The sequence below is a fragment of the Monodelphis domestica genome, chromosome 2 (assembly GCF_027887165.1).
Source record: "Monodelphis domestica isolate mMonDom1 chromosome 2, mMonDom1.pri, whole genome shotgun sequence".
In the NCBI taxonomy this organism is placed as follows: domain Eukaryota; kingdom Metazoa; phylum Chordata; class Mammalia; order Didelphimorphia; family Didelphidae; genus Monodelphis; species Monodelphis domestica.
The window spans coordinates 396,218,644-396,238,253 of record NC_077228.1 but is presented as its reverse complement, the minus strand read 5'-3'; the positions used below and the strand labels follow the sequence as shown (position 1 = coordinate 396,238,253).

The window sequence follows — 19,610 nt, the reverse complement described above, 5'->3', positions numbered from 1 at the left end:
CATAGTCTATAAAAACTTAGGTTTAAGATCAGTGTCTTCTTGTATTTTACCTTTATACATCTACTCAGCTTTATTTTTAAGCTGATGAAAGATTAAAAGCAGATTTATCCTTACATTATCCTTTGGAGGCTTGGATTACAAGATGGCAGAGGATGATGTATTATGCTTTTGCTCTCACCTAAGTTAGATGAGTATCTGATCCTAGACAACTTTCTGATGGCAAGAGGCTATGATTGGCGACCAAAGGCTGAATATTTGGGTACCCAATGCTTACCAGACAAGTGCTGTGGCTCACCTAAGGTTCATTGAAGCATGGTAGAATAAATAGTGCTTCATGAGAGAGCAATTATCTTCCCACCATCTCTGAACTTCATTTTTGTCAAGAGCACCATCATGTCTCCAGTAACCCAGGACCAAAACCTTGGTGTCATCCTCCATCCTCTGCTCTCACAGTCAATTTCAAAGTCTTGTCAATTCTACCTCCACAACATATCATGCCTACCTTCTCCTTTCCAGTCATGTGGCCACTATAGTAGTTTAGGTCTTCATTATGGCAATAACCTCTTACTTGGTCTTCCTTGCCCAAGTTTTTTCAGCACTTCTTCAATCCATTCTTCACATAGCTCTCAATAGGATACTCCTAAACTCTGACCATTTCACTCCCCAGAGCAATAAACTCCAGTGACTTCCCTTCTAGGACCAAATACAACCAGCTGTTTATCCTTTGAAGCACCCCACAGCCTGCTTCCAACTTACCTTTCCGGGCATCTTAAATATTACTTCACTCATTTTTTTTATCCTTTCTAACTTGCTTTTTTTGCTCTTCCTCAAGCACAACATTTTATCTTCTATCTCAGTGCCTCTGCAGATTGTCCCCCGTAATTGGAATGCATTTCCCCTTCATTTCTGATTCCTAGAAACACTATTTACCTTCATAGCCCAGTTCAAGTGCTCTTTCCCAATTGCCTAAGGCTTCCACAACAATTACCTTGTATATATTTCCTCCCTCTATAGAAATAGGGTACAGGGCAAAGAGAACTCTAACTTTAGTCCTGGAGAAGGACCAAGGTTGGAGAATTTGCTGTTACTCAGACTGAGATAACCTTCCACTACAAAGCAGAACTGATAGAAATTCCTTGGATCCTACTTTATACTTGGAGAGTCAACCACACCATAGTGTGACTCTATGTTAATCTAGGAGCCATGGCCAATAGTTTCACAGAATGGTTTTTTTACCCTACATGGACTGGGCTTCCAACTTGTAAGAATTCATATTGGCAGGATTAAAGTAAGCTGAGAATGAGAAGAGTCTTCCTTTAACAGAAACTCACAAATTCTCACAAATTCCCTCCCTCCACAATCCAATGAATTTCCCTTGTTTCAAGAACTTGCTCTTACAGACTTTTCCCTAAGGGAATATCACTCCATTCCCATGAACATGAAGATTATTCTTTCCCCATTTATAGAACAGGTTTTTTTTTAAATACTTTTCCCCCAGATTACATGTCAATAAAATTTCTTAATATTTATTTTCTGCTATTTTGCAATCGATATTCTCTCCTTCCTACTTCCTGCCCTCTCCCTAAAAAGGCAAGTAATATGATATAGATTATACATAGATTTTCATATAATATATATTTTAATGATTGGCATGTTGTGAAATAAGACATATATTGCTTACACTAGAGAAAAATCATGGAAGAAATGAAAAATAGTATGTTTCAATTTGCACTTGGGCTCTGTTCCTTCTATGGTGATGGATATGCCTATTATTTTTTTTTGTCTCGAGTCTCTCAGAGTTGTCCTGGATCCCTGCCTTGTTGATAGTTGTCACTCATAGTTGGTCATCATACATTATGATTGTTTCTATGTATAACATTCTCCTGTTTCTGCTTACTTTACTTTTTATCCCTTAAGTCTTTCCAAGTTTTTTATACGTCATTTCTTATGGTACAGGAGCTTTCCATTTAAAAATGTCACAACTTGTTCAGCTATTCCCCAACTGATGGACATCCCTTTGGTTTCTATTTTTTTGCCTCCACAAAAGAGCTGTTTTAAATATTTCTGTATAGGTAGGTTCTCTATCTATCCCTGATCTCTTTGGGATACAGACCTTGTAGTGGTAATGCTGGGTAAAAGGGTATGCATAGTTTTATGGATCTTTGGACATGGTTCCAGATGGCTCTCTAGAATAGCTGTAACAGTTCACAGATCCACCAGCAGTGTTTTAGTGTCTTGATTTTTTTCACATCCTCTGTAGCATTTATCATTTTCCTTTTTTGTTATATTGGTCAGTATGATACATCTGAGATGGTACCTCAGAGTTGTTTTAATTTGCATTTCTCTAATCAATAGTGACATGGATCATATTACTGAAGTTTTATTTTCTTCATTTAGAATTTCCTGTTCATATCTTCTGATCATTTATCAATTGGGACATGCTTTGCATTCTTACAGAAGTTGGCTCAGTTCTCTATAAATTTGAAAAATAAATTCTTTGTCAGAGAAATGTGCTATATTTCCCCCAGTGTGCTATTTACCTTTTAATCTTGATTATATTGCTTTTTTTGGTGCAGAAATCTCTAAATTTAATGAAGTCAAAGGTATCTACTTTACATCTCATAATATTGTCATGTTTTGACCTAAATTTATTCTGTATTCATAGGTTTTACATGTAAACTATTTTGAGCTCCTATAATTTGTTGATGGTATTTTTTCTTTATTTCTTTATTTATCTTTATATATATATATATATGTATATATTTATATATATAATATATCTTCATTTCTAAATCATGTAGCCATTTTGACTTTAGTATATGGAATGAGATATTGGTCTATGCCCAATTTCTATCATACTATTTTCTGTGTTTTCTAGCACTTTTTGTCAAATAGTGAGTTCTTCCTTCAGAAGCTTGATCTTTGGGTTTGTCAAATGCTAGGTTACTAGGGTCATTTAAAATTGGGTATGGAGTACCTGCCTAGTCATTTCCATTGGTTATTCACTTTTTAAAAAAAATCCTTAACTTCCATCTTGGAGTCAGTACTATGTATTGGCTCCAAGGCAGAAGAGTGGTAAGGGCTAGGCAATGGGGGTCAAGTGACTTGCCCAGGGTCACACAAGTAGGAAGTGTCTGAGGCCAGATCTGAACCCAGGACGTCCCATCTCTGGGCCTGGCTCTCAATCCAGAGTCACCTACCTGTTCCCTATTCATTCTTTTTCTTAACCAGATTGTTTTGATGGTTGCTTTATAATACCATTAACCCACCTTCCTTCATAATTTTTCATTAACTCATTTGATATTCTAGGTTTTTTGTTCTTCCAGATGAATTGTTATTTTTTTTCCTAGCTCTATGAGATAATTTTTGGATAGTTTGATTGGTTTGCCACTTAATAGGTAAAGTAAATTTTAGAAGAATTCATTTTTATTATTTTGGCTTTGCCTACTAATGAATAATTGATATTTTGCCAAATTTTTAGATATGACTTCATTTGTGTTTAAAGTGGTAGCTGTGATAATATAAATCATGAGTATATCTTGGCAGATGGATTCCCAGGCATTTAATTTAAAAAATAAAACACTGTTAACCTTTTGTCTTGAATCAAGACTATATACATTGGTTACAAAGCAGAAGAACAAGAAGGGATAGGCAATGGGAACTAAGTGACTAGCTCAGGGTCACACAGCTAGGAAATGTCTGAGGCCAGATTTGATCCTATGATTGCTTGTTTCTAGACCTGACTATCAATCCACTGAGTCACCTAGCTACCTCATTTGTAGTTATTTTAAGTGGAATTTCTCTATCTAGCTCCTGCTGTTGAATTTTATTGATAGTATAGAGAAATGCCAATAATTTTTGTGGTTTTCTTTTATATCTTGCAACTTTGCTAAAGTTGTTAATTATTTAGATTTTTTGGTTGATTCTCTAGATTTTCTATATATACTATCACATTGTGTACAGAGTGACAGCTTTATTTCCTTGTTGCCCATTTTAATTCCTTCAATTGTTCCTTCTCTTGTAACAGCTAACATTCCTAGTACAATATTGCATAGTAATGGTGATAATGGGCATCCTTGTTTCAATCCTGATCTCATGGGGAAGCGTTCTAGTTTATTACCATTCCACATAATGTTTGCTAATGATTTTAAATAGAGGCTATTTGAGGAATGTCCCATTTATTCCAGTGTTCTCTAGAGTTTTAATTTATTTTTTATTTTTTATTTTTTATTTGTTTTTGGGGGGCCCTTACCTTCCATCTTAGTCAAAACTGTGTATTGGCTCCAAGGCAGGAGAGTGGTAAGGGCTAGGCAATGGGGGTTAAGTGACTTGCCCAGGGTCACACAGCTGGGAAGTATCTGAGGCCAGATTTGAACCTAGGAACTCCCATCTCTAGGCCTGACTCTCAATCCATTGAGCCACCCTGCTGCCCCCTCTAGGGTTTTTAATAGGAATGGATGTTGTATTTTGTTAAAAGCTTTTTCTGCATCTATTGAAAAAAATCATGGTTTCTTTTGATTTTGTAATCGATATGGTCAATTATTTTGCTAGTTTTCCTAATATTGAAGCATCCCTGCATTTCCTGTATAAAATGGTCATATAATGACCAATAAAATGACCAGATGCATACACCTGTCATAGTGTATGATTCTTGTCTGTGTTGCTGTAATCCTCTTGCTAGTATTTTGTTTAAGATTTTTGCATCAATATTCATTAGGGATATTGGTCCATACTTTTCTTTTAAAATCTAATTCTTAACACCAATAGGATTGACTAAAATGAAAAAGTCCATAACTAGGGACTGGAAGAATATGGTAAAAGAAGGCATTATCCAGCTCAACTACAGTTAATTTTTCCTTCTGTAGTTGCTATGCCCCCTTTTAAACTCATCCATGAGAAAAAGATGTAAATGTAAAATATTAAAATGGTCAGGATCAAAGGCCCCTCATTCAAGCGGACTCAAGCAGAACAAGTAAGAATTTTGGAATAAATAGTGAAGGAGTTTAAGAATATAGAACATAGATTTAGATCTACAAGGAACTTCAGACATCATAGGATCACAGATTTGGATTCAGAAAGGGCCTTAAAGTTCAGGTAGAACAACTTCTTCACTTTGAAGACAAGGAAACTGCAGACCAAGTAGGTTGTGGCTTGCCTAAGTTCACAATACAGATAGTAAGTGGATCTCACCCAATATCTCAACCTCCAAATCCAGCACACCATATGTGACTCAGTGACGAGAAGAATGAATAATCCCTACAAACACATAACAATCTAAGACCTGTCAACAACTGGATAATACAGAGATATTTATAAATATTTGTATTTATCTTCTCATTTTTTTTGTGCTCCTTAATTTTTCCTCTCCTTTTGCAGTATGAATTGAGGATAAAAGACATAACCACAGCTTGGTTTTTAATAGCCTCCTGATGGCCTTTCTCAAATAAGGTAAATAAACACTGATTAAGTCACTACTAGCTGCCAGACACTGTGCTAAGCACTCCTTAATCCATGGAGACTAAGACAAGAGGAATGCCACATTTTTAGGACGCCTTCACTGACCCCTCACCTCCTGCCCCTGGAAGTGAAAATCATCTTTCATTCCCCAGATTTCTATTAACTCTCTTCTCAGATCTCCCCTTTGCGCTTATCTTACTCCTCAGTGTATCACAATAATTTGAGTATTTCTCCTCTTTATTCTATAAGGTCCCCAAGAACAAGACCTTTGTTGTATCTTTGTGTATCCTTAGCACTATGGCCAGAGCAAATATTTAGATTGATACAGGAAGTTAAACATTGGATGTTACATATTCAGGGGGAAAAACCTAAACAACTCAAAAAAGGAGTCAATAGATTATATAAAGACAGTATTCTAACCATCACTTTCCCCTTTAACCTTCATCTGAAATGGGAAGGCAACATGCCATATTGGATAGAGCAATTGACTTGAAGTAAAAAAAATCTGGGTTTGAGACTTGCCTCATTTACCTTCTGTATATGCCTCTTAAAATGTCACTTAATCTCTTTTAACCATGGTTGATAAATTATGTTTATCCTCAGTTGTCCTCATGAAATAGGTATGAAATTATGAACTGAGAAAACCATATTGTGAAATTTTAAGTAAAATATGTGCACAAAGATTATCCCTGTGAAAAACCCAATAGGAATAAAGGTTAGACTACCAAGTTTTTTGATATAATCCTTTAATTTTCATATTTTTAAGTTTGGGACTTGGGAATAAACAATAATGAACTGCTATGTGTATTAAAATAAAATTTTAAAAATACAATTAAAATTCTATCTTGTGGATATAAGATTTGGGAAGAATTTTCCCAGTTTGCTTTGGTGAATTCATTCAACCATTGTGTGACCATATATGTTTTGACTCATTAAAATGGGATAGATGCCAATTTTTTCACTTGGATTAAAAGAATCAATTTCACAATCAAAATATAGGAGAGGCATGCTTAGACAGTGGTTTGTCTCAAAAAGATATGAGGATTTCAGTTTACTGCAAGCTTCTTACGAATCAGCAATTTTCTATGGCAGTCAAAAAAGGAATGAATTAGGGTAGATTAAGGGAGGCACGGTGTCCAGAACTATGGAGGCAATTCTTTTGCTGTACTTTATCCCAGTCAGGTCAGGTCACATCTGGAGCCCTTTGCTTGGTACTGGTTGCTTCATTTTAAGAGATGGTCCACAGAAGGATAATTAAAATGATGAAAGAGCTTGAGTCCATGCCATATAAGGATCAGTTGGAAGAGAAGGGAATATTTAACCTCAAGCAGAGAGGGAAAGACATAATAAGCTATCTTCAAGTACTTAAAGGGCTGTCACATGGAAGAAGGATTGGGTTTATTCTTGGCCTCAAAAAGTCAGAACGACTAGAGTTCTGTAGCAGATGATCTAGGGGGGATTTCTTTTTTAATTAGAGCTATCTAGAAGTAGAATGGTCTTCCACAGGAGCCAGTGGGTTTCTTTCATGGAGGTCTTCAAGCCAAGGCTGGAGGGCTATTCATCAGGTATACTGTAGAGGGGACAATTTTGAGAATGTGGATTGGACTAGATTGGTCCATTTACTGATTCTGTGAAGCTTTAAAAAGAGGAGCTTTTTGAAAGCTGCAACAATGAAATGTCAGCAGGCACTTATTTTCAAATTAATTATTTAATAGTAGTTTATGGCAAACTGTATTCACATGTAAACATATCTTACAATTCTGTAATGAGGGAAGCACTACTTATTTTGAAAGGATATACATGATAAGAAATTAACCGCAAGAAAAAAGCCAGTAATCCAGTCCATTCCATACCTGAATAAGGATTCCATCTACAGTATGTCAGTGTGTCAGACATTTTATTAAGTGTTTATTACTATGTGGCAATGCTGTGTTGTAGGCACTGTATACACTGAGACAAACAAAAATAGCCTTTCCCCTCAAAGAGCTCACATGGTGCTGGTAGAACACAACATGTACACAAATAAAAGAAGGTAATTTGAGGAGGGAGAAAACATTAACAATAGTGGGATCAGGAAAGGCTTTACATCGGAGGTAGCACTCAAAGGAAGTCAGGGATTCAGTGGCAAAAACAAAATGAACAAGATACATTCCAGGCATTGATTGATGACAGATGGGATATCAAATTCAGGAAATGCTTAGTAGTAAAGGTTGGCTGGACTATAGAACAGAGGAAAGGGAAAAGGATAATAAGAAATAAAACAAAGAAAAGCAAGTTGGAGTCAGGTTCTGCAGAATTTTAAAGGCCACATGGAGAAGTTTGTATATGATTCTAGAGGTAATAGGACAGTTGGTAGTAGAAAAGAATGTTATATAGGAGAAGAAAAATAGGCTGAAATGTTTTAGGTTTTTGGAGAGTACATATGAAAGGTTCAGGGAAAGGGCAGCCAGGATCTTTTGGACCAAAATTCTACAGTTAAGTTAGCTCAGGAGGGTTAGTAAGCTCTCAAAAACGGAATTCTAAATTCATAGACACACGATTCTATGAAGAGAGAAAGGGCAGATATCTAATGATACTTATGTATGACAGGGAACTAATCCATCAATGTTTCAAGAAACTAATGTAAATGGGTAGGTAAAGCATCCATCAACTAAAAAATTTAAAAGGATAGTACAGAATCTCAGAGTTGGAAGGAATTTCTAGTCCAACCAATATCTGGAGAAGGATAGCCTTTGTTTGAAGATTTCCAGTGAGTGGGAGATTTTTTAGAATCTTGGGCAATTGGAGCAGTTCTTATTGTTTTCTTTACCAACCTAAATAAATTTAGCTCATTTTGATTTTTGGCTATTGTTTGTAATTTTGCCGTTAGGGGCCTTATGAAACCCTTGCTTGTATGACCTCCCCAAGTCTTCACTTCTCCAGGAAAAATATTAATGTGTTCTTATGGTATGAACTCAAAGTTTTTTCTAAGTTAGCACCTTCAGGATGTTATAAATCCCTTTTCTAAAATGTGGTACCAAGAGCTGGCATAATACTTCAAATGTTTGACTATGGCAGAGTGCATTCTTTCCAATTTTATGCTTGTACATATTACTTGTCATTTACAGAAACAAAAATCTAAGAAAACATAAGATGCCCCTGTAAATTATAGCAAAATTTGGTTTGCTTATGGGTTGAAGGAGAAACACAAATAGGCCAGAAGGTTTCAGAACTAGCTAAATATATAGTTAATATTTATTTTTATTACTTTATTAATTTAATATTAATAATATTAGTTAATAATAAATATATAGTTAAAATTTATAGTTAAAATCTACATGTTACTGATAAGAATTTGGGATTCACAACTTCTTAAAAAACATTTTTCCATTCTTATATGTATGTGGGAGTTATATTTGCTTGTATTTGTCAAACTCAGGGTGAAAAAAATTGACATTTAAAAATGTTCCTTATATGCCGTATTTTCTAGAAGTACTGCTTCATCCTTTGTGGTTTGGTTGGCATCCCTTGTAGCCAGTTATCATGGCAAGTTGCTGGAGCAACTGCTTACTTGCCACACCTGTTCTGAGCTGCAGGCTTAGTCATGGCTATCTTCATAGCAAGACTTCATCTATTTATAGCAGTCTTCCTGTCTTGCTATATGACATTGAGCTAGCTACTTCTGAATGGCAACTGGAAGATTCTTTCTAAAGCCTTTTTGAAAAAAAAAAAAGAAAAAGAAAAAGAAAGAAAAAAAAGAAACTGCCTACAGCTGCTTCCCATGAGGGAATTTTAAACTGAATACAAATACCAACTATTTCTCACCTCCTTCTGTTTCTCTTTTCTTCTTACTATGAGACTACACATTGATTCCCATCTTGGACACAGAATTCTCTAATTGCCAGGGGGTACCAAGAGAAGTTTTACCCATTTATGTCAACTTTTATAGTGGTTTTACTATCTTTTCTCTCTTAGTGACAATGAACTACCTGCTACTGACTAGCATTTGGAGCAGCCACTATCAAAGCTCTAAGGCAAAATGAAGTGCTGGGGAAGCTATATACTTATTGCGATCATACTTACATTGCTGAAAGAACAGTTTTGGAATTGTTCTCAGGGCCTGCAACTCATTCTCTGGGATATCCTCAATACTCAGGAACCTTTAGTCCTTTGAGGGTAGGTTTGATTTTTGAAAACAATTCTTTGGGGGTCAACTCATTGAATTACATAATTTGAGAGCATGCTAAAAATGGAGAGGCTGGTTAAAAGAATCAAAGATATTTAAGCAGGAGATAATAAGACTCAAAGGAGATGAGATGGCTGTGTTTTAAGTATTTGAAAGAATGATATGTGGAGAAGAGATTAAATTTGTTCTGTTTGTTTAGAGGGCAGAACTAGTAGCAAAGGGTAGAAGTTGCAAAGAAGAAAATTTAGGTTTGATGTCAGGAAAAATTTACTGACATTTAGAGCTATCTACAATCGAAATGGGCCACCTCAAGAGGCAGTGATATTCTTTGGAGGTCTTTAGAAAAAAGTTAAATGACCACTTGTTGGGTATGTTACAGAGGGATTTCTTTGGTGTTTGTATTGATTTATTTAAAAATATTTTTATTTTACCAAATGTTTCCTAATTATGTGTAATTTTTTTCAACAATCATTTTTTTAAATATTGAGTTCCAAATTCTCCCTCTACTCCCCACCCATTCCTCTTCCTTGAGAAAGCAAGCAATTTAAATTCAATTATAAATGTAAGGTTATGTGAAACATATTTCTGTATTTGCCAAGTGCAAAAGAAAACAAACAAAATAAAACAATAAAGACTTTTATAAAAGTATACTTCAATCTGCACTCAGAGTTCATCAGTTCCCTCTCTGGAGGGGATCACTATTTTTCGTCATTCATCCTTTGAAACTCTCTTGGATCATTGTCTGGATCAGAATAATTAAGTCCATCAGTTGAGCATCCTTATATTCCTACTGTGTACAATGTTCTGGTTCTTACTTCATTTTGCATGAGTTCATGCTAAGTCTTCCCATTTCCTGCTTGTCATTTTCATAGCATAGTATTCCATCATTTTCACAACTTGTTCAGTTGTTCCCTAATTGACAAGCATCCCCTCAATTTCTAGTTCTGTCACCACCTAGGCTATGCTATTTGGTGAATATATTTTGTATTGATATTATTACATTGTCTGTGGTTTCTTTTAGCAATATGTAATCTTTTCCCTGTGTACCCTTTTTGAGTTGGCTTATTTTTGCTTTGTCTGAGATCATGAATTCTTTCGTTGCCTTTTTTACTTCAGTTGAAATATAATAAATTCTGCTTCAGTCCCTTATTTTAACTTGTCTCTCTGTTTCAAGTGTTTTTCTTGTAATAAAGTTCCTAAAACATATATGTTTCATTTTGCCATGCAGAAAGGTAAAGAGTTTAACCTTATTGAGTCCCTTATGATTTCTCTTTTATGCTTCTCTTTATTTTTCTTGAGTCTTGCATTTGAAAGTTAAATTTCCTAATCAGTTCTAGCCTTTTCAATAGAAATACTTGAAAGTCCTCTATTTCATTAAAATCCATTTTTTCATTTGAAAGATTATACTCAGTTTTGCTGGGCAAGTTATGCTTGGTTGTAATCCCAGCTCTTTTGGCTTCCAGGCTATTATATCACAAGCCTTCTGTTCCTTTAATATGGTTGCTACTAGATCTGGTGTAACCCTGACTTTGGCTCCACAGTCTTTGAATGGTTCTTTTTGACTGGTGTGAAGTATTTTATTGACCTGGAATCTCTAGAATTTGGCTATAATATTCCTAGAAGTTTACTTTTTGGGATCTCTTTCTGGTGATGATCAGTGGATTCTTTTGATTGCTACTTACTCTCTGGTTCTACAATATAAGAACATTTTTCCTTATAAGTTTTTGAAATATGATGTCTAGACTTTTTTGTAATTCATGGATTTCAGGTAATTTAATAATTCTTATATCTCCTTATTCTGTTTTCCAGGCCAATTGCTTTTTTTAAATGAGATATCATTAAATTTCACTTGTCTGATTCTAATTTTTAAAGAATTATTTTTTTCAGAGCACTTTTGCACCATTTTTCCTTTTTTTGGCCAACTTTAAAAATTAAAAAAAAAAAAACCCTTACCTTCTACCTTAGAATCAATACTGTGTATTGGTTCTAGGGCAGAAGAGCAGTAAGGTCTAGGCAATGGGGGTTAAGTGACTTGCCCAGGGTCACACAACTAGGAAGTGTCTGAGGTCAGATTTGAACCCAGGGTTCTTCCATTTCTAGGCCTGACTCTCAATCCACTAAGCCACCTAGCTGCCCCCAATTATACTTTTTAAAAGTTATTTTCTTCAGAATTTTTTTTTTACTCTTTTACCCAGCTGCTAATTGTCTTTACATAATTTTCTTCCTTTGCTTTCATTTCTCTATCTAGTTTTTCCTCTCTCAGCCTTATTTGATTTTGAAAACCTTTTTTTTAAGCTCTTCCAGGAATTCTTGGGTTTGTGTCCAATTAACATTTTTCTTTGATGTTTTGACTATGGTTATTTTAACTTCATTGTTTTCTGAGTTTGTCTTGAGTTTCTCTGTCACTATTGTAGCTTTTTATGTTCAGGCTCTTCTAATTATTTACTCATTTTCTACCCTATTTCTTCATTGGAATTTTATGCCAATGCTGCATTCTGTTCTCAACATAAGGCAGGGAGGGGGGGTTGCCTCAAGCTTTTCCCCAGTGCTATTTTGAATGCTAGTTTTGAGAGCATAGAAATATTTTGGTGATTCCAAGGTAGTGTGATCTAGGGAGAGAAGTGTAGTTACTGCTCTTTTGCTCTGCAATCTGATTCTCACCCAAGAAGGGCACCTGATTCCACAGAATTATAATCATTACTTCTGAGGGCTTCTCCTCCATGGGGACTAGAAACAATACTTTTTCTCAGTCTTTGATCCCTTGGGGATGAAAGTGATACTGCCTCTCAGGTCTTCCTCTTCCCCTTCCTCTTCCTCTTGACAGAAAATATATCTTTCTGCCTTTGAACCTAGAAGTGGGTGGAGGTAATGCCAAATAGCATCTGGACTTATGTCTGGTACCAGCACAGGCATACCCTGTAATCTCTTTCACCCAGTTGGCAGCTCCCCTTACAATCTCTAGTTTAAGAGTTCCCCAAGTGCTGCTGCTTCTGTTAGTCCACTGATGTTTCATCCATGTGGCCTCTGGACCAGCCTTCCCCTCTCACCATGTCATAGATCTCTCCAACCTTATAAAGTAGTCCATTCATCCTAACAATCTCTCTCTCTGACTCTGTTGCCTCTGCTGCTCCATAATTTGATTTGAAGTATTATTTTAGTTGCTCAGAGGGGAATGTTGGGAAGAGTCAGCTTTCACTATTCTGCCACCTGGACTCAGCCCCTGACAGTCCTGTGTGTATTACTTTAGATAACTACTAAGGCTTCTCATGACTTTCAAATTCTCCGATTCATTGATTCTGAACCAAATAGACACTGAAATTGAGTGAGGTTAAGTACACTCCTCAAAGAGACACTGCTATTTAATGGAAGAACCTGACAAGAATTTAAATTTCTTTGAATTCTAGCCTAATATTTTTCTCATTACAACATTTTATTATGTTGCTGATGAAGTCAGAAATTATTATTCAAAAATCATAAGAAATTAGTTTATATAATTTATACAGGAACTGAAGGTCATTGAAGTAAATTCTGGAATGCTTTTAAAATAACAAATGCCATTTTATTTTTTTCAAATACATATGAAAAGGATTAGACTTTTTGTTAACATTTGGTTTTTAAAATTTTGAATTCCAAATTCTCTTCCTCCTCCACTCTCCTTCTATCCACTTGAGAAAGCAATCAATTTGATATAGATTATACATGTGAAGTAATGCAAAACATATTTTCCTATTAGCCATGTTGCAAAAGAAAAGATGTATCAAAAAAGAAAACCCAAGAAAAACAAAGTTAAAAAGTATTCTTTGATCTGTATTCAGATTCCATCAATTCTTTCTCTAGAGATGGATAACATTTTCCATCATAAATCCTTTAGAATTACCTCAGATGATTGCATTTCTCAGAATAATAACTAAGTGATTCATAGTCAATGATAGTACAATATTGCTGTTACTGTTTACAATGTTCTGCTCACTTGGCTTTGCATCAGTTCATATAAGTTTCCCCAGGTTTTTCTGAATATATCTTGCTTGTCATTTTTGTCTAGTGCAACAGTAAGAATGCTTTTTATTTTGTCCCCACCTCAAGTTTTGTAAAACTTTAATTAATTTAGAATATTTTTCCATGGTTAAAAGATTCATGTTCTTTCCCTCCCCTCCTCCTAACCCCCTGCTTTAACTGATGTGGAATTCCACTGGGTTTTACATGTGTCATTGATCAAGACCTATTTCCATATTATTGATATTTGCACTAGGGTGATCATTTAGAGTCTATATCCCCAATCATATCCCCATCAACCCATGTGATCAAGCAGTTGTTTAAGAATGCTTTTTAAACAAACATCCTATTCCATTATACACTTCTCGACCTTTTATAATCTGACTTCAGAACTTTTCACTCAATTGAAGCTTTCTCCAGAATTACCAACTATCACTTAATTATCAAATCTGATTGTCATTTTCAGTCCTCATTCTTCTTAATCTCTGCTGCATTAGAAACACTGGTGACCACTTTCTTCTGGATAATGTCTCCTCCCTAGTTTTTCATGCAATTATTCTCTTCTGGTTCTGCTACCAGAATGATTATTCATTTTTGGTCTCATTTACCTCATTATCTATATAATACCCTCTAATGGGGTATTTTCCAAGGTTTGGTCTTGGCTCTCTTCTTACTTCTCTCTACAATCTCTTGATAATCTTATCTGCTTCCATGGTTTCAATTATCAACTTGCTGTAGATGACTCAAGATCTATATTTAGATCCATTCTTATCCCTTGGTGTTAAGACTCATGTTACCAATTGGTTTTTGGACATTTCAAGCTGAATATGCCATAGAATCTCAAATTCAACATACAAAAACAAAATTCATGGGGGCAGCTGTGTCACTCAGTGGATTGAGAGCCAGGCCTAGAGACAGAAGGTATTAGGTTCAAATCTGGCCTCAGACACTTCCTGGGCAAGTCACTTAATCCCCATTGCCTACTCCTTACCATTCTTCTGCCTTGGAACCAATACACAGTACTGATTCTAAGACAGAAGGTAAGATTTAAAAAAAATTACTTATCATTCTTCTAAAAATCACCTACCCCTTTTCCAAATTAACCTATTTATATTAAAGAGAACATCATTCCTCCAATATTCCAAATTCATAATGTCAGTGTTACCATCCACTCAGTTCCACCAAACAATCCACCCAGCTCCCATATCATAATGATTTCTACATCAATGACATCTCTCACACCCCAAAATTTCTTTTTACTCACACAACCACCAACTTAATTCAAGTACTTATAATTTGTCAATTACATTATTGCAATAGTAATAGAGGAAAAGCAGATTCAACATGCTGGAAGAGCATCTCAAGCCAGGGAAGGGCAAGAAAGACAGGGAATTCTAGAGAAGGAACAGAAGAGCTGAGAAGATCCAAGCAGTTACTTCACTTTTATCTTTCACTGGATTCAGGGGGTCTGGATTCACAGAAGGATGATCAAACTCAGAGGTTCTTTCAGAGCAACCTCTCTGAAGGAGTCCCAAAGAGAAGTGAAGTAACTGCTTGGATTTTCTCAGCTCTTCTGTTCTTTTTCTGAAATTCTCTGTCCTTCTTGTCCTTCCCCGGCTTGAGTTGCTCTTCCAGCATGTTGAATCTGCTTTTCCTCTATTACATAATATATTCCTAACTGGACTCACTGATTTAGTTCTATCACTATTTCATCCTCTGCACAGAATTGAAAGTCATTTTCCTTAAGTGTAAATAAGATCATGCCAGTCCCTTATTCAATTAATTCCAGGAGCTCCCTCTTGCTTCTATGATCAAATACAGGATATCTAAAAAGTCTAGTGCTAGAGCTTAAAATTTCAAGACTTTAGGGAAGTTTTATATAAACTATTTTGTTTGTTTTTAAACCATTCACCATCTAATACCAATCTATTTCTGAAGGTTTATTACAAAATATTCCCCTTCCCATATTCTGTGGTCCCAACAAACCACCCTTTCCTCCTTCCTCAAACATGACACTTTTTCTTCTTTGCCCATTTGCATTGGCTATGCCCTCTTCTTAGAATGTATTTCCTCTCTCCTCTGCTTCACAGAATCCTAAAGTCACTATGAGATGTAGCTCTATGCTATGCCTTTCATGATTTCTCCCAATTGCCAATAGCCCCTTCCCTAAAATACCTACTTGGTATTTTTATCTCTTCTGTGTATATTTGTATATGAACATGTAGTTTTCTAATAGAATGCAAAGTCCTTTAGTGTAGGGTGGACTAATTTTTGGTATCTGTATCCCGAATGCCTACCATAGTTTTGGACACAGCAGGTATTTAGAAATATTTATTGATTTACTGTTTCATTACACCTCATAGTCTCTTTTCCTAAAACAATGCTAAATCACAGATATTTAATAAACTAGAAAAAAATCTTTGCTAGTTATCAATTTGCCCTAATCCCAAAATTGGCTTTATAGACCATATTTTATGCATACCTTTTAATCCATCAGTATTTTTGGGGGGGCAGTTCATCAAGTATTGATTAAGCTTCTACTCTGGACAAGGTACCTACTATTCCTTATTGGAGACAAAGATGCTTTGAAAGACAAATGTAATGAATTAAAAAAAAGAAAGAGTACCAATTTGGTAAAAGAAATGAGTAATCATCAATGTATATTAATTGTTCTACAAAACTTGTTGAATAATAGTACTTTTCTGAAGTATAGACCTGAAGAATTAAGAATACTTATTCAAACCAACATAAAGGTGGGAACATCCCTTCACTTTCAATACAATTATAGTATTTCCATAGACATAAATATGAATATGTAGGAATATGCAAAAATATGTAAATATGTATTATATGTATGTAAAATCACACGTCTAGTCTTTATAACCCTAAACATAGTATGCCAACATATATTTATGCATATTGTATTCTATTTGTATATACATATGCTCAGCAACTAGGTGGCACAGTGGATAGAGTGCCAGCCCCAACTAGAGTCAGGAAAACTCATCTTCTAGAGTTTGAATTTGGCCTCAGATACTAACTGGGTGATCCTAGGCAAAGACTTAACTCTGTTTGCCTCAGTTTCCTCATCTGTAAAATAAGCTGGAGAAGGAAATGACAAACCACCCAGTATCTCAGACAAGAAACCCCCAAATAGGGTCATGAATTCAGACATGACTAAAACAACTGAACAACAAAAGTCACACATAACATTTACAGTATGACTAGTTAAGATATAGATTTGCTTTTCCTCCTTTGCTTTTCCCTTTTTTACAAAGGAAGCTTTGTAATTCTGGTGTTATGGATCAGTTCTTAGGGTTCAATGTACAGTATATTACTTCTTTACCCTTGAGGGCACCATTTCTTTTATCCCCAAACACAAGAGCTAATTCTATTTCTGGATCACAATGAAATGAATATAGCATTATAATGACTATTTTTGAAAGTCTGATAACATGACAGTGAAAAGGATTAGGAAAAGAATTCTAAACACTAGCCTAAACTATTAGTAGACTAAAAAAACAAAATTGGTTAAAGTGTTTGAAATGTTATACCCTATTCTCAAGAGACTACTCCTTATATGAGGAGACAAAACTAACATACATGAATAATTATTTTTAAATGGCATGTTTTAGCTTTGGATGTTTGAATGAAGGGCTAATAAAATCAGAAAAGGTTTCAAGGAAGAGAATAGGGAAACACTGTGAACAAAGCAGAGATCAGAAAAATGACAGCAGCAACCCCTGTTATAACATCTACAAAGTACTTTTTTTTTTCTTTAAAAAAAAAATCCTTACCTTCTCTTCTAGAATCAGTTCTATTGACTCCCAAGGCAGGAGAGTTGTAAGGGCTAAGCAATGTGAGTAAATTACTTGCTAGGAAATATCTGAGGTCAGATCTGAAACCAGGACCTCCTGTGTGCAGTCCTGGCTTTCAATCTACTGAGCCACCTTACTGCCCCTTGCCTAGCACTTTAATATTTACATTAAATTCCCTCAAACAACCCTGTTTATAAGGCCCAATCATCCCAATCATCCTAAAAGCAATGGAGGATACGTTTTAGGCTGTAATGGCAAAAGATTAACATGAGGTCAGATTGCAGAAGGGATTCAAAGTCAAGTAGGAGAGAACTGATTTGATATACAATAAGTCACTTCAGATTCCATATAAGAGAAGTGATGTAATGAAAGTGTTATTTTAATAATATTTGCCTGACAATAGGAGGTAGCATAGGTTCAAGGTTAAATGTTCCTGAAAGCTGGAGCAATCACTTTAGAGGCTACTGCAAGAATCTAATTAAGGAATTTAGAGTTGAAAATAATATGATGACCTTGGGAATGGAAGGGGTACATTAAAAGATATTTCAACAGAAAACATGAGAGAAGATTAAAAAAATTAAAGGTGAAAGATGAGCTTAAGTTCTAATAAGGAAAATAACATAAATATACAAATTTGTTTCAATATCAACTGTATTAAGAAAAATACCAATAAATATACAAATTTGTTTCAATATACTATATTGAGAAAAATACCAACAGAAGAGCACTTAAGTGCTGTGGAAGTTCCAAAGTGGGTGAAGTCATGTGGCATTTACTAGGAAAATGAACAGAATGGTTAGAGAACACAAAATTAGGTCACACGAAGATCAGTTGGAAGAACTGGGGATGTTTAGCTGAGAGGTGATTTAGGAGGCAATAGTAAGTGTAAAACAGAAATGAACTTTACTCATTTAGGAGAGAGATTATAGTTATTCTACTTGGAGCCTAAGACAAAACTAGGACCAATGAGTGAAAGTTACAGGGAGATAGATTTGGGTTTAACATCAGTAACTTCCTCGTTGTCAAGTCTGTCTAAAAATGAGGTGAGTCTCTATGAATTAGTTGAGTTCTCAGTCCATAGAGGTTTTTGACTAAAGACTGGATAATCACTTGTTTAAAATGCTGTAGAGTGTGTTCATGCTTCAGTCTGGTATAAACCAGACCAGAGATTCTTAACCTTTTTGTATGTATGGACCTCTTTGGTATTTTGACCCTATGGATCCCTTCTGATACTAATGTTTATTTTCTATATTCATAGCTGAATGAAATGATAAATTATACTTTAAGAGGTTAATGTAAATAAAGATGTAATGGTTATGTGATCTAAACATAAGGAAGGATACCAATAAGCAAACTGGGAAAGCATGGAATAGTTTACCTTTTAGATCTATGGAAAAGAGAAGTATTTAGGACCAAATGAGATAGAGAGCATTATAAAATGTAAATTTTGATTATATTAAATTAAAAAAGTTTTATATTAACAAAACCAATGCAAACAAGATTAAAAGGAAAGTAGAAATCTGGGGAAAAAATTTACATTATCTCTGATATGTTTTTTGAGATTTTTTTTCCCACAAAATGCCTAATATAGAAAAATGTTTTACATGATTCTACATGTTAAACCTGTATCAAATTGCTTGCCATCTCAGGGAGGGTGGAGGAATGGGAGTAACAGAGGGAATTCGGAGAGGACAGAGAAAAAATTTTTTAAATTATTTTTACAAGTAAATGGGAAAAAAGAAAATATTATTAAAAATAAAGATGAAAATTTCCCCCATTCACATTCATAGGTTCCCTAGTTTTGACAATCTCTAATATTTGTCCTAATTTAGTAAGAGTCTATCCTATTTGGTTCTCAAATATTCTCAGTTTGTGCAATTTGGCTCTATTGGCATGATGCCATCCGTTTTTTTCTCTAGATATTTGTAATCATTTTCTTCTTTTTATAACCCAACTGATGGGTCATCCATCATTGAAAATTCATCCCCAAGCATACATCCTTCAGAAAATCAATCCAAAATAGGTGGACCAGAGAATTAATTCTCTTTTCAGCAATACTGTTTCCTTATCACTTGAGAAAATAAAAATCAGATGAGGAATAATTTAAATGGGAGACTCGCATGTGGTCCAGCTTGTTGTTTGTGTCTGAACATTTTGCTTACTGAAAAAAGCACATT

General features: G+C 35.1%; 1 protein-coding gene across 1 annotated transcript in view; it reads right to left on the bottom strand.

The window, feature by feature from the left end:
* The window catches only part of RNF217 (ring finger protein 217), a 169,612-nt gene that overhangs the window by 13,578 nt on the left and 136,424 nt on the right, over positions 1-19,610 (bottom strand). The window lies entirely within an intron of this gene.